This window comes from Falco punctatus (genome assembly GCF_963210335.1).
Source record: "Falco punctatus genome assembly, chromosome: 5".
Lineage (NCBI taxonomy): Eukaryota > Metazoa > Chordata > Aves > Falconiformes > Falconidae > Falco > Falco punctatus.
The window spans coordinates 69,674,997-69,687,576 of NC_137584.1; positions in this window are offsets into that span (position 1 = coordinate 69,674,997).

Genomic DNA, 12,580 nt, shown 5'->3' on the forward strand with positions numbered 1-12,580 from the left:
AGCAACTGAATTTTACTGTTACACTCTTACTAGTAATGTCACCAAAATAACAAATCTCCTAAATGGGACTTCTGCATTCAAATGGGGTCAAGGAGAGCAGCAGAAATTTCTCAAGAAACCAAAAATATAGTTTGAATAACTATCCTTAGTTTCCTTGGACCTTTCATCTCCTCTTCCCTCCTTTCCTCTCCACTCTTTTCCTTTCCTGTTTCACCTCTTGCTGTGTCATAAAAGGTTTTAGTTTAAATTCACATGTATAGTCCAAGCAAATCTCTCAGAGGACCTGCTATTTAGGTCTGATTAATTCAGACAATGTCCACAGCACAGTGGTGCCTCTACTTCGATTTCCAAAGTTCTTTCTGTAGGACCTCTTGCTTAGCAAAATAAGTTTCATTTCATGAGTTACATGTCTACCCCATGCCCTCTGCACCTAGGCTTTGTTGTGATTCAGATTTGATGTGATTCAGTGTGTCAGAGAATAGATCTTACAAACATGGTGTGCAGCTAAAGCAAAAGTCTTTCACCCATTAAAAAGTGTACTAAGTAAGGCATGATTAGCGTTTCCATATCTTTATCCCAGACATAAGCTTATTAGAGTGAAAAAAATATCAAGGTTATAGAAATATTTTATAACATTGTTATGGTTTTGGTTGGGATAAAGTTAATTTTCTTCATAGTAGCTTGTATGGAGCTCTGTTTTGGACTTGTGATGAAAACACTATTGATAACACGGGGATGGTTTTGTTATTGCTGAGCAGTGCTTGCTTGATCAAGGTCTTTTCTGTTTCTCATAGTGTCCCACCAATGAGTTGACTGGGGGTACACAAGAATCTGGGAGGGGACACAGATGGGACAGCGGACCCCAGCTGACAAAAGAGATATCCCAGACCATATGACATGATGTTCAGCAATAAAAGCTAGGAGGAAGAAGGAGGAAGAGGGGTGAGGAGGGGACACATAACACACGCAGGACGGGACAGGAACGGACGACAACTTTCAGAGTCTTTGTGGTATTTGTCTTCCCAGGTAACTGTTACTTATTATGAAGCCCTGCTTTCCTGGAAATGGCTGACCCCCTGTCTGCTTGTGGGAAGAGATGAATGAATTCCTTACTTTGCTTTGCTTGCATACACAGCTTTTGCTTTCCCTATTAAACTGTCTTTATCACAAGCCATGAGTTTTCTCACCATTACCCTTCCATTTTTCTCTTCCATCCCTCTGTGTGAGCAAGTAAATGTGTGGTGCTTAACTGCCTACCAGGGTTAAACCATGAAAAACACTTTTAACAGCATAACCAGTAATAATACATATTGTGTAACACAATTGAGCATAAATGTTTAATTGATCTGTAACGACAAAGGGACAAATTTGAGACAGTTGCACAAATGTTGTACAGGTCAACTTGCAAGCAGCAATATCTGTAAGATAAGATACAAAGAATAAAGAATAGGTAGGAAAGGTGGCTGTGAAAACTAGATTTATGCTGCAGATTAATCAGGAAAAATATCTGGTGAAGCCAGAACAAGTTCTGGTCATAAAAATAGGATGAACTGTATCATAGCAGGTGAAACCACACTTTTTCTTCTTGGAAGTGGGGAGAGGAACATAAAACACAAAGGATGAGCAAGGAAAAATTGGGAAGGAAGAAGCTGCCTATGTCAAAGAGCCCTGAATTCACCTCAACCTGTGTAGATAAGACCATCAGAACCCATTAATACTACATATATGGCATTGTCTCCATGATAGTGTATATTCCAAGCTAATATAGGATAAGATTATTAAGAACTATTCATTTTAATACGTAATAATGGCTGATATGATCTAGACCAACTATATGTATTGTTAATGAATTGTCAATCCAGTAGTTTCATTTTGAGTGAAAATAGAACGATTTACAAATCTTTTAAAGACACCAATCAACACAGAAACCTCAAAAGCCTTGACTTCCGTACATGTACATTCAGTGCAACAGGTGTGAAGACAGCTAAACCATTCAGACATGTAATAAATATATGCATACCTCTTTTTTTAAAAAATGACAGCTGACAGTAGAGGTACTCCTTGCCTTTTTTTCCATTAGCCCAGTTATGGGACAAAGGTTTTCATTATGCACAGAACTATTACTAAATATGATCTTGAAATAAATATGCAGCAACTAAAGGGTGTTTCTATCACTAAGCTCATCTCTTGCTGAAGTCAATTCACTGTTTGAGTGCCTATTGTCCAAAAAGAGAGGTTTGACATTAATGGAATTTCTATTATCAAGCTTCAAACAGAATTCCTTGCTGTTTCAGAGGAACTTCTGTCCTCCAAACGGTTTTAACTATTAAATTTTACCTCATTAATATATTCTAAGATTACACATGCCTAGGGCTAGTAGTCTATACAAAGGTAAGGTCTCACAGTAGTAGAAGCAAAACTAAATCATTTTTTTCCTTATGTTTAATAGGCACAACAGTACTCCTTTGAGTAATGTATCCAAAAAAGTCGAAGGGTCTAACAAAACAGTCAGGAGAAACACAAATAACTTGAGGTATTGAAAGCACTGATTTAGATAGCTACATAGCTGGGCAGAAAAACAGAAAGGAAAGAGGAAATCATGACCAGATAAGAAGAAAAAGGACTCCTTTCATACACGGTGTCCACTTTTTCAATTGGACAGCTGGGAATTATAGATCTAACATGCATGATATGAAGGCTAATCCACCTTTTCCAGGTTTGGGTGACAAGGTGATGGTACCTTGCTTGGGTGAGTTGCTCAAATCTTTTTCATCTTTCAGAAGTAACGCTGGATAGTCTCTTAAACCGGTTAGCCTAACTTATAGCTGGAGGTGGGGGATGGGACACCAAAAAGGAATGGAAAAGCAAGATGTCAAGGACTCAACTGAGAAAGCAATGTGCTCACCAGCCACCATGTAGAGTAATTATGGATGGTGTCTAGCAGCTATGGGATACCAAATGGCTGTTATTTTTGTATGTCAAAGAATGAAAAAAAAAAAAACAAACACACCGGATTGTCTTGGATAAGACAAATTTCATATTTAGCATTAATGGGCCAGATGTTCACAGGGCAAATTTCACAGTACATCTCAGTAATATTGTTGGAGAAACTTTATATTTGTCACAGCTCCAAGTGCCCTAACAGGCCTTTACCACCCTGCTTAGTCTCACCAAGCACCCCCAATATCTACCCATCAACCCAGAAGTTCTGTTTAACTGCTGACCTGAGCTTCCAATCCTTGCCTAAGCTGTTTTGGAGCATCTCCAACCCTGTTTCCTGGATGGATCTTGGATATATGCTCTAACCTTGTCATCCAGTCTTGTGTCTGCCACCATCTCCTACTGTTCCTGACTGGTCTTCTTGGATGGACCTCAGTCTTGATTGATTGCTTTGATTTGTGTGTCAATGGGTCACTGTGACCAGCCAACTCTGCTGCTCTGTTCGGATCCTTGGTGACTGAGTACTGGGCAGTGAGGGTGCTGCTTGTACTGTGCCTCAGCATTTAGCTTGTCCCCACTTGTGAAGCAGTCCTGTTCTTGCTTATCCCTGGCAATCAGTGAAATCAGTGAAATCAGGAGCGCTATAGCTAGACGATAAAATCAGAAAACAAATTCCTGGAGACAACTGTTACCAAATCCATTCTTGCTCCAAAATCATTAGCAATCACTAGGCCTGCATTGTCAGTTCTCCTGTAAGTCTGAAAAAGTATTTTATTTTGCAGTAAACTACAGCAAGCAGTAGAGGAATAAAGTAAAAGACTGCATAGATCCCATCAACTTTTCTGCCAGACCTAGTAAAAACTGGGCAGGAGGAGTCTGCTGTCAAACAGGTAAAGTTAGAGGGTCTGAATAAAGAAGGGCGAGGAATGGAGTCATTTAGTCAAAGTGGATATAAAGGTATCTATTTGTTTCTGTATGGATACAGAAACTGGCCATTTTCTAATTTGCATGGATCTGCATATTAATGAAAATACAATGGAGGAATGTAAAATGTTATTTCTGGGCTTAACAACTTTCTATTCTGAATTCTTTCAAGCAATAAATTTCAACCTTTTAGAAGCAGGTTGCCAGATTTCCAGTCAAATTGGGAAATCCCTGCTTTCTTGCAAGATACTAATGCTGCATGCAGTGTGGTAATTCAGCACTGTGCTATATGATATGATGAACCCAGATGGGTTGCCATGAGGGCCAGACATCCTCTGAGCTGATTTAAAAGAAATACACCCACAGAAATCTTGGGCTTTGTAAAAAAAGAGTCCTGTGGGCATCACAACAACTTGTGTTTGTCTGCTGACAGAGTCTTAGAAATAGCATTCAGAGACTTCATCCTCCCACATTCAAGAAAGGAAAAGCAACACTGGCATTATTTTCATTCTTTTTCCATGGACTACTGGTCAGCTAGTTATAGAGGAGCCTCCCAAAAGCTTTAGTTTCTGGAATGGAGTTCTCCAGAAAGAGTTCACCTCTGTGTTCACTACAGGGAAAGGAAACAATAAACCTGCGTTGTTTGAGGTGTGAAGCTGTCTTTCATTCTCAGCATCTTAGATTAGCTGCTGTCTCAAGGAAGAAAAGAGATTAAAGTGAGCAGCTGACTGGATGAAGATTGCTCTGTATAGAAATATTTCTCATGGACTTGTGAAGCAGACGTATACAAAAAGTTTGTCTGGATTCATGTTGGATGTTAAACTGGCAGGGCATTTGCTTGAACAGAGGAAAACAAGATTTGGTGCAGCCAAATCACTTAGAAAACATACATTCTAATTTGTCCCACTTTGATTTCTGCTAGGAAAGGGTCCTGATTTTCACTCAGCGAGAGAGAAGCAATCTACCAACCTCTGTGACCTATCAACAAAAAAAAGCTGGCCTACAGCCGTACTGTGTGATGCCTTTGGCAAAAATATGTGCCTGATATTTTTTGTGTGAGACATAAATTGTGTTTCACTTTTCTGTACATGTTACTCAACATAGCACCTTGCAGACAAACCTACTTTTTCCTTCTCTTGTGCTGATGAGCAATTAGCAGTGCAGTGGGCTGTAATGGAAAGAATGATAGATGAGGAATGGCCTTATAACACTATGTTATATGAAGCATGAATAAAGATGAAGTATTTTTCATAGGTATTTTTCACATAATTCAAATCAAATTAAAATGTTTTAGTTTTCTACTTCCAGTTGTCTTAGGAGAGAGGCATTTCTTAGTTGTCTTGGAAAAATCTACTAAAGGATTCTGTCTGAAAATTCAGCTTCTAATTTACAAAACTACATTAATTTCTCACATCTCCCTTTCTTTGTCATCCTTTACCCTTTTGTTTCTCTATCTTTGTCCTTCTCCACGTACACATTTTCCCTTTCTGTCAAGAAAATTGAATGCCTATCTTTTGGGAGTCAAGCTGTATATTAGAAAAGCTTACTTACAGTATGTCTCTCATACAAGCAATTAAGAATTAATAATGGAACTACTATCTTAATTAATTATTAAATGGTTTTAAAAATACTTATTTGGCTTAATAAAGATGCAGAGATAAATTCAAGTCTTTATCTAACTAATCTGAAGATGTAAAACCTGTAAACTGTGCTGTAATAAATGGATTATAGTTCTAAGAAAATATTCATTATTTTCTCCAATAATTTTGTATCCAGATCAATCTGAGGTTTAATCATAAAGATTGTACTTATTTAAAAAATCTCATCAGCGGAAGCAAAATTAAGAATTATTTGATACATCCAAAATATTTATAAAATATATATTTGTTAATGTCTTTGGATCATCTGTCAGAATAAGCCAGCTGAAGGTGTTCAGCAGGATCATGTGTGGCACTGACACTAGGCATCTGAGATTTTATACCTCTAGGAAGACTTAAAAATACCTGGTAGTTGTCAAGTTGTGCTGTTCACTTTGTAAGTGTTCTGCTTAGGCTGACAGTTGGATTATCTACATAAATTTGTGTAACTTTGAAAATATTGTATTCCCTTTAAGGATGTATAAATTAGAAATTCCCTTTACTTTAAAAACACATCCACCTCCTTATTTTAATCTGGTCTTAGATGTCAAATTTTAGTTCTCTTGTATACACATATTTTTATATTATCTTTGAATTACATGATCAGTGGGAACAGTAATTTCCACATGGAGAACACTACATCTCTCTATGTATGCACTCAAAATTACTTGTTATATAACATAGTTGATAGTTTTTCTGATTATCATTCAAGTTAATTTTGAACGCTCAGACTGTGCAAATGAGTACTACAAAGAAGCCCACAGGAGAATACTTCTTGTGTTCTTGGAGCCAAATTTAAAAGAGTGGCTGCTTAGTAAAGTATCTAATGGATCGTTAGAATAATATAACTACCTGTTTACTCAGTGAGAATCATCAATACTGTGATATAGTAGAAGCAAGTGCTTCTGTTGAAAAAAAAAGTAATTTTGTTTTATTAAAAATTTTGTATATGCTAACAATAAAGAAAACAATATCAACATGAGACACTAATAATTATCAGTTTACATCTGCAATATGTGTATATACATATGCACATATAATTATTTAAATCAAATTATTTGGTAGTCTGTTCTTCCAGGAAAGGTTAGTAAGTTGGAGAAACAAAAAATATGTTATCTCTTGCCCTGGTTTAAGTAGAGTGAATGTGTGCGCTAGAGTTCCAGTAGAGCTGAATGTTAAATGCTCAACTTTAGTAGTGATCACACTCTGAAAAAGATATAAAAATGGCTATTCATACTGCAGAATAAGGTTTCAAGATTGCATCACTTTTTAGGGAATATGACAAGTGATAGTCATTAATTCAGAACAACACAACCAAAAACATTTAGAAGAATGACAAACAAGGAAAGCTTTGTCAAAGTAATTAGTATCACAAAGCATGGTGCTACCTACTCAAGCTGCAAGTCAAACACATGGCTTTTCTTTTCTGCTTGAACCTACAAATAAGCTATATAAAAATATGACAATCTTCTTCTGAGACTCGTAGCATAAAAGGCAGAAAATGTCTGGTATTGATATCAGAAGGCATTCAGCATGACAAAACAGGTAGAAAGAGGGCCAAGTACCTCTGGCAATCATTAGAAAACATTTCCATTACCTGTTATACTTGATCTATTCTGAGTAATTGCAGGAATAGAATGATTCAAAGGAAAATACAACTATCATTATTCAGTATTGTATTTAGATTAGTCTTAACATTTGAGTTATACTAGAATCAAATCAAGGATTTAAAACAGAAGCTGACATAAGATGTTGAAAGTTAAAAGCATTTTAAATCCCTGCAGAAGCCATTTGGGAGTGAATGTCTTTTCCTATTTAAAGAGTGTACATTAGTCAGCATCATCTATATTTTAAGATAGGTATATAGCAGTATAAAGGAGACTTCCACATGGTTTTCCAAGAACCAGGATTTCCTTTAAAAGGGTTACATTTATTTGTGCTTTTTGCCTCCACATGCCACCCAAATAATTTAATATTTTGTTGGTAAGATTGTAAGAACTAAAATCTATTGGCAAATGTGTCCCTTAAACATATATGATGACATTTAAAATTATGCCAAGGAATAAATCACTTCACTTTGCCATCTCACTAGAGGCTATGCTTTAAACACACATTTTGTAATATAAATCTTTTATCAAGTTGACATCAATAGAGAAGATGTAGCCTCTACTGAATGGTTAAATAGAAACTTTGAGAATTTAATGAAACTTCTATGCCTTCCAAGTTGCAGATCTCCTTACCCTGCATTTTTAAGTGTAAAGTGTCATCTCAAACTTATATAATTGTACAGATATATATTCCATTTGCTAATTCTCTTTAAATTACTTTGTTTAAAACACAAAGGAGTCTTTGAGTAGGGTTCAGTGACACTATTGAATACAAATATAATTTACAAGATAAACATATTTAAATAATTTGGTAATGTAGCTTTTAGCATATATTGGGTTTCAATTGGCTCTACCTTAAGACAATTGAACAACTTCTGTCTAGGTTTCCACTGAGTAAACAGAATCTTCTGCCATGTACCCATGAAAAACATGGAAGATGCCTTTCCCTAAATTTCAATTTCAAGTTAGTGTCAGTGTCACTAATTGTAGATGAAAGGCATTTGCAGAATTTCAGGCTGCAGAAGAACATGTGTGCTTTCAGAATTGTTCTCTATCATACTTATTCTGAAGTGAACAATTAAGTTTAACAATCTGGAAAACCTTCACAAACAGGTGGGTGAGCTGTTTGACCAAAGTAAGAAATCATTGAATACAAATAAAAAAGTGTCTAGTAAAGCCCAGAAATTCATCCACAGATTTTTGAGAGGTAATTTTTAGTTGCATTTTATTTGCTGTCACTCAACATTGTCAACATAAAGTTTACAGAAAACAGAAGCCTTATCAAAGGCATTAAATAAGGACCAGACAGGACATTTTGAAAGCTTTTAACACTTTTGAAGGCAAAGAAAAAAAGAGGACAAAAAGAAATACAATTCAAAATGGGTACTGAGCAAAAGAATAAGATACGTTTGAATCAACAGAAACCTGACAAGAAACAGGATGCAGTATTTTAAAGTTTGAGAATTACCAGATTTTTCATTGCAAAACAAGAAGATGCTGCTCACTGACAATGGTCCTGACAAATTTCCTACTGTACCACCTTGCAACATCAGGAATGTTTGGAGTGCCACACCTTAAGATGCCACAAAAGTGGTGTTGGCGTTGTTTTAATTAAGTCACTAATATAAGACAGGAGCATATTAATTTACATCTGGCCCCATGGGTCAGGCTCCAGTATGTGATAAGCACATCAAGTTGATTATCATTTAACAAGATGACTTCTGGCCATGTGAAGAAGAAGGAATAACTGTTTAAGTGTGCAGCTGTGGAGTGAGTTTTCTGGAAAGGTCCCTCTAAGTTGAGGCCCATTAACAGTAAAGCACTGCTTTTTTTCCTGGCCTTCCTGTGGGTGACAAGCTTAACAACGGCATTCAGAAGACAGGCTGCAGCACCTGCCAACACATGAAGTATGGAAAGCCACTTTCCACATGAGACATGGCTTATAGGTTTATAGGTTAGGCCAGCAGGTTCATAGGTTTATAATCAGCCAACTCATACAGAGCCACCTGAACCACAAATAACTGAAAATAAATTGAAAGGGACTGGTAAATGACAGGCGTAGTGTTTGGGCAAATCTGAAAATAAAGCTGGCTGAAAATATTTTTTCTACATAATGTTTTCCTTGGAAACTGCAATTCATTAAAATATAAAGCTTCATAAAAATATATTAATAACTTCTTTTGAAAAAGTATCTTTTCATGAAAAAAGTGTTAAAACATATTGTCACTTTTGTATTTCATTTCAATGTTAAATAAAGTTGCTTCAATCAGATAAAAAGACTTTTTTTCAAGTCTATATAGTTTGTGTATTTCAGATTATACTTGACATTTATATAATATTGTGGATATATAAGATACCTACATTAACTAGTATTTCAGATATATTGAAGCAATGACTTTTGTTATAAGATAAAAATTACTATTAAAATGAGATGGTTCAACATTATCAAAACTGTAGAGTCACAGAATCACAGAATGGTCAGGGTTGGAAGAGACCTCTGGAGATCATCTAGACCAACCCCCTACAAAGCAGGTTCTCCTAGAGCAGGTTGCACAGAAGCACTTCCAGGTGGGTTTTGAATGCCTGCAGAGAAGGAGACTCCACAGCCTCCCTGGGCAGCCTGTCCCAGGGCTCTGTCACCCTCAAAGCAAAGAAGTTCTTCCTCATATACAGTTGGAATTTCTTGTGTTGCAGTTTGTGACCATTGTCCCTTGTCCTGTCACTGGGCACCACTGAAAAGAGCCTGGCCCCTTCTTCTTGACACCCACCCTTAAGATATTTGCAGACGTTGATAGGATTCCCTCTCAGGGGATTCTCTTCTCCAGGCTAAACAGGCCTAGTTCTCTCATCCTTTCCACATAAGGGAGTGTTCCAGTCCCCTCAACATCTTCATAGCTCTTTGCTGGACCCTCTCCAGTAGTTCCCTGTCTCTCTTGAACTGGGGAGCCCAGTACTGGACACAGGACTCCAGGTGCAGCCTCACCAGGGCAGAGTAGAGGGGGAGGAGACGAGTCAAATATCATCGGATAAATATTTATGGATTAGAAAATCTAGTCATTCAATCTAGTTGTGAGAAAAAGCAAAAAAACCACAAATACCAAAACATCAGAGTTTACAGTAATATTATGATTTCATTTTTGTTTTCAAAAGCTGTAGAAGACAAGTAGAGAACAAAACAAGGTAAGAGATTTTACTTTTGCACACCTAGAGTAGCAATGCCTTCTGTATTGGCACATATTGAACTACCTTTGTCATCCTAGAAAAACTTTTAGAGTAAAAGGCAAGGTCACCAGGATTTATGACAGACAGGCAGAAGATTGCTGTTGGGGGCACTTGATTCAGATATATGGGGACTTTCTTTATAATTTTTTTATAATCCATCTGTATAAAGATTTTTTTTTTAACTTAAATCTGTTTGGTGGAATCTTTCTTATATCTCACTTTCCAGTCATCTTGCTGTCAAAGTTCACAATGTTTATTTCAGGTACTTCTAAAGCAGAATTTCTAAAACAGTAGGAGTTAAAAAGCTGTATTTTTCAAAGTGATGTTTGTATCATCAGAATGTGATGAGGACTTGTACCCCTCCAGAATTTATTGGCTTACCTTTTTAATAGAAGTTTTCAAGACCAATTACAAACAAACACTATTCAGTTTACACTCGGGATCAAATTAAGTGTAAGTTTTCAGAGAAAAAGATAAAACCAGCTTTTTGGCAAGACTAGGCAGGCCACATACAATGCCATTTGACCTAGGGTGTATAGTCTGCTATACTTAAGACTGTTTATTCGGGCATAAGCTGGCTATGTCCACCTTCATTGTGACATGCAAGCACCTCTTTCTAAATTCAAAATGTTGGAAAGTCAGATCATAACTATTACAGTAGAAATTAATGAAGCATATCTTCATAGTTTGTTTATTTATTAGTAAATTAAATATTAAAGGGAAATAACTAACATTGTGTTTATCATTTAGTCAGTAGGATAACAGAAAAATAAGAAATGTAATTCTTATTGGATAACAAAAAGAATTCTCATTATCTTGGTAGCAGGAAGTGGATCTCCAGAACATCCGAGCCAAAGCATATATTTGGGCATAATGGTCAGGCATAGATTGTCTGTCCTCTTTTGGGACTACTTAAGTTGATGAAGACCTAAAATCTAGACTTCCCTGAGAATTATTTGAAACACTGCACTTTCATGAAAAAAATACGGCCATTCATGTTTTAGGGTCAACTGAATGACACCAGCATATATGTTTAGGCCGAGAGGGTCTCAGAACTCAGAACAGTTTTCAGTATTCCAAGATACAAGTATCACAGTGGTAAATCTAGACACATGCACTGACAAAGTTCAAGATATCTATGAGAGTTTTGCAGACGGAGTAGAAACAGGGCTTCCCATAACTGGGGCCATCTTCAGTAACTGAATTGCTGAGACAGATTTATGTTTGACCTTATTGGTTGTGATTATTAGGAAATGTCTCTTCAGCTCACTCTACAAAGACAGAATGCCTCTTTCCATTATACCAGATATACTGAAAAATAAACTGTTAGAGCTTTGGGGAAACGAAGCACAGAAGCTTTGATAGTTTCAAGTGACAATAGATTAAGTCAAACTATGCCTAGATTCCTTTTCTGAGGATTTAGACAGTGAAGAGGACTTAAGTAGATATGTCCAAGTCTGTATATCATAATGGCATACAATGCACTGATCTTTAAGTTAACACTGACTCAGGCTATCATTTTCACATGATACAGTGCCGTATCACACATCAATTCTAGCTTAGGTACGGAAGCAGATCTGCAGCATTCATGTAATGCTGGAAAGCAATTCTTACTGCTAGAATATTAATGCTATTATGCTATTTGCAGAACAGTTTTTGCCAGGGACGGCTTGGGTTACTTTTCACAGCACTTGCTGTAGACACATTCTACATCATTTAGATGTCCTGGAAATGGTACCTTTAGCCTTGTAGCTTTGTGTAGGAGTGAATAATTTATGTATGAGCTGTTTATGTTTGAATGTTTCAGTGGGAACACTTCTGTGTTACAAAATAAGGTTCACTAATTCAATTATAGAGCTCTGCAAACAGTAGGACTGGCTTCTCTATTCACAGTTAGAATGCCAAGATGCCTGCAGATAGATAGGTATGTCTGTCAGTGATCACAGCACCCACTGTGCAGAAATGTGCTTCAGAATAAACATTTCAGATTTTGAAAGTCAATAGAGCTTAACAGCAAGACACTGACTATATGCTTTAGGTAACTATATTTGGCATTGCAACACCTAAAATTCAAGCACCTAGCTCTTTCTGGGCAATGCAGAACCCCTTCTTTAATTACCTGGCCTATCTATTTAGTCAATTACAACACATTATGTTCTTCTAAGAAGCAATTTCACATAGCTGAGTTGCCTGGATTTTCAATTGACTGCACACAGAGCCTGAACTCTCTGACAGGAGAGCTCAAGCAGG